Genomic DNA, 4,268 nt, shown 5'->3' with positions numbered 1-4,268 from the left:
AAAGGAATCTAATGAAAAGCGGCACTTCTGCTTCGGACCTTCAATAACAACAGCAGAAACCCGATGTGTCGAGCAGTGTATCTGGAAAGAGAAACAGGGATAATGTTTTAAATATGGAACATTCCTGATGAAGAAGTCGAGTTTCCCAAGTCTAATCAAATTACCGGCCTGGTTTGCAAAATCGGTTTTCTGAACTTTGAGCGAAAATTGTTCCAGCAGAAAAGAATTCATAACGTAGTCAGCAGACTGTGAACCTACGTGGGGAAACCCCAATGGATTTCTAATCCATCGCCTTAACCACTCGGCCATGACTACAGACAGCGAAGCAGCGTTGAGCATTGACCAAATCAGCCGTGATCTCATTGAAAGTTCTCGCTGACTTGATGAGCTAAATGCTTCCATCTCCTTTCATACCTTTGCTGTCATTTGTAAGGTGCGAGACACCAATGTAAAAGAAGAAAAGCACAAAGTTAGGAAAAGATATTTGCAGCCAAACTGAGTCAAAATTATTTATTGAAAGGAAAATCACACTTGGCAATTTGCTAGATCTCTTTGCGAACATGACCAGTAGAGCTAATCAATGGAGCTATTGATCTGAGTGTTCGTGCACCTGAAACAAACAAAGGTTAGTGACATATTCATTTCTTTTTCTGGCGAACGAAATGGTTTTTCCTGATGGTTACAATGAAAGAAATGGTTCCCAATAAAAGACAGAGATTAAGTCGCATGTAGATATACTTCAATGTGACACGATTCATTTTTAGTCCCTAATTACCCCAGAGATGGAGTGGGTGAGTTACTTTTCTTCACGCTTCAACTCCTCAGCACGGAGGTACAGACATGAAACCGCTAGAGATGGAGTTCTTGCATTGGGAACCAGCAACACTGAAGGAACTAGGCAAAAGTGAGGACGACAGATGCTGGAAACCAGATTTTAGATCAGAGTCGACAGATGCTGGAAACCAGATTTTAGATCAGAGTGATGCTGGAAAAGCACAGCAGGTCAGGCAACATCCGAAGAGCAGGCAAGTCGACGATTCTATTGCCAGCCCTGCTGCGTTCCAGCAACTGCAGCTATTTGTTTTATGTTCACCTTCATAATGTTTTGGACAAAACCAATGACCTGCCAGCATCGGAAAATCGGCAGAAGTACTGGTTCACCGATATGTTTGCTGAACAATACAATCATTCCATGAGCGGGAATACGATCCGGGCCACGGTGCTGAGAGTACCGAATCCTCACAAGTAAATCCTCACAAGAACATTTTCTTTGCAGATTATTTTCAACTTGTCTTCGAAGATTTACAAAGTGGGAAAAGGCCATTCCGCCCATTGTGCATTGCGTCTAATCAGACAGCCATCTATTCTAGTCGCAGTTTCCAACTTTGGCCCAAAGTCTGGTCATGGTGACATGCAGAAACTCAGCGAGTTCACTCAGACATTTTTGTGTGTGCAGAATGATTTGCCACATTTAAGGCAAATTCAATGGCATCTGAATGGGTATATAGACAGGAAGCGTTCGGAGAGATAAGGAACACATTTTGGCAAATATGGTTCAATTAATTTCGGTTCGATAGGAGGGTCTTTTTCCGTGCTCGGCAACTTTGATGTGCCCCAGCAGCTGACACCTGTTTTAATGGACCATTTGCAAAATAATGCACTCTGTTTGTTATGCAGTCAGCGCTTTTGCCTATATTTCTGGAGGGTAGATGGGACGAGTTGACCCAGCGATGAGGGTCTTTCCGGACTTTTGCTGCCAATGACCATTCGTTTGGCACCTTCCCAACTTTGCCATCAAAGAGTTTGGCTGAAGAATAATACCGCACGGATAATGTTACCCGCCTCAGCTCTCCAACGAATCCAGAAACTGACAGCTCTTCATGTGGAACAGAAGCAAAACAGAAAGTGTGGACAATTGCCAGGCACACCGAAGCATGCATGCTGCCTTTGTTGCAGTGCAAGCCGATTATGTCATGAACTGCTCAGAGAAACGGCAGCGAGGCAATTCAGGACATACTGGAGATTTCGTGCATTGCCAAGTCACAGGAAGTGCTCAACAAACATTAAACAAAACGGAACAGCAATAATCCATGAAAAATGAAGTTTACCAATTGCCCTCGTGATGACATTATGTCAACAATGAGCTCATGACTCCATCTGATCGAGAGGACCAATCATCAGCCCCCTTCACCAGGACAGTAATGAAGGAAATGAGAGAAATACAAAAAACATTTCTCATCGCGATTGCCAACCTTTTCGCCACTGCAGCAACAAAAACGGCGAGCAGATATAATGCAGAATCTGGTTTCATATCAGCAATGAAATAGTAATATCCATTCACTTTCAGTGAAAACGGTGAACAAAGGAAATTGTCTGAAATATGAATACCCAGCGCAGGCTACTTGGTTCCCCGATTATACTGCTGCACAGAATTTCATATTTCAAGGTACCTTTCAAAGAGAGTGTTTGTGGCTGTCCATATGACAATGGAAATTGTTGCCCTCGCTCTCACTGCCATTATTGATCGTGTTGGGTTTGGCATCCTCACCTTGCACGCGAGAGTTCAGTGTCCAATTCTCTGCTGTGAAAAATCGGAGTGCTTTGGAACAGAAAGATGCAAAGCTCGTGTGCTTCATGGAGATGTTGTTGGAATGTTTTGCGGTGGTGGGAAGTGGGATCCTCACAGTTCTGGGTAACATCCTCAGGGTTGCAGAGCCTGTTGTGAAGCCTTCTGTCCTGTGGGTTTTGGAATTGATTTAGTTTCAGTGCCGCTGGGTCCAGTTGTTGGTATTGCAGATTGGATCCTGATCAATGTGTTTATTGATGGAATCCATGGATGGGTGCCCTGCTTCTCAAAAATCTCTGGCTGCCTTCTGATTGCCATGTTCTATTACTGTTGTGCTGCTCTCGAGCATGCTTGCTGTCTGTACGTATAGCTACTCGGGACAGTGGCCGTGGCAGTTAGTGACGACCACACAAATTCTTTGCCAAGAATATGTATCCCACATCTGCATTCCCAGATGTCTGGCACACTAAATTGTCAACTAAAATATGCCAGAAAGCAATTGAAACACCATGCTTCCCTTTATTAAAATGAATTTCTGGAAACTGATAGCCAGACTCCTCTGAACACACGGATTTAGGACAGGACATAAACCAACAGCCTCGCTGAGGGAAAGCTCACCAGAAAACAATATCCAATGCCCATCTTGTGCAGGACAAATATGGTTGTCAAGATTCCACGCAGGGACTGCACGAAACACTATATCGGAGAAACAGTCGGACAACTAGCGAGCTGCAATCATGAACTTCAACCAGCCCGTCTCCGCCACGGGCAGATGTTCTTGTAGTTGTATGTAGGGCATTGTGTGTTTCTGATTCAGGGGCTTGTACCGTCTGTAGCACTGGTTAATTCCTTGTGTTGTAACTACTGTTCGAACATGTATAAAACTCGATTGCTCATTGAGATGTACATCCAAAATATTAGCCGAGAGAAGGAATTTGGTGGTTTTTCTAGTGCTGTTCCTGTCATACCCAATGGAACTGGACTTATTGTGTGCTTCCTGACGGTTCGGTGCATGCTTCCGTGATCGTATTTTGGGAAGAAATCTGCGTTTTAGCTTCAATAGCGTGCGTTTGCAAACCTGGTACACCTCCTTGTATTTTGTTATCTCTTATTGTGTGCAATTGCAACACGGCAAATTATTAATTTACATTGGAAGGTGACAAACGGAGGCGTGTGAAATGCCAAGGTATTAGTGACATTTGTTAATTGGTTGCATATTACTTTTATTCAGGAGATAAGGATGTATAACGTGTTTGTGTAGAAATGAGGACCAGTGAGGAAAGAAGTCATCCGCAGGTGTAGTTTACAAGTGCACTCGCAGTAACCACTACGTACGAGAAAAAAATACTACATGTGAGTGATAAAAGATGGCAATAGTTACGGGTGATCTTAGTTTCCAATCTCCCACTCACGGTTCAATGGTAAAAAAAAGGTTTGGATGACAATAATCAATAAATCATATCTGTCCCAGAGAACAACGCGAACCATATTTTGGTCATCGATTAGTTTACAGCTGACTTAGTATCTGTCTTTTCTTGGAAACTATCTCCTTTGTTGTGACCATCAGGAAAGATATTACTTTTGACATAAAGAAAATGAAGATTATGCCACTAATCTTTGTTTGTTTTATCCCCAAGTACAATCAGACGACCTTGATCAACTCTGCTAATCATGCTCGCAAAGAAATCTGGAAACATGCCAA

General features: G+C 43.0%; 1 non-coding gene across 1 annotated transcript; it reads right to left on the bottom strand.

Moving 5' to 3' along the window:
* Positions 1-233: 233 nt before the first annotated feature.
* Positions 234-315, bottom strand: trnas-aga. Its single transcript has one exon. It is a non-coding gene; the product is annotated as a tRNA-Ser (tRNA).
* Positions 316-4,268: the final 3,953 nt, after the last annotated feature.

The sequence above is a fragment of the Chiloscyllium plagiosum genome, unplaced genomic scaffold (assembly GCF_004010195.1).
Source record: "Chiloscyllium plagiosum isolate BGI_BamShark_2017 unplaced genomic scaffold, ASM401019v2 scaf_30748, whole genome shotgun sequence".
NCBI lineage: Eukaryota > Metazoa > Chordata > Chondrichthyes > Orectolobiformes > Hemiscylliidae > Chiloscyllium > Chiloscyllium plagiosum.
Note: the sequence above shows the minus strand (reverse complement) of the source record. Positions and strands in the feature narration are given on the sequence as shown.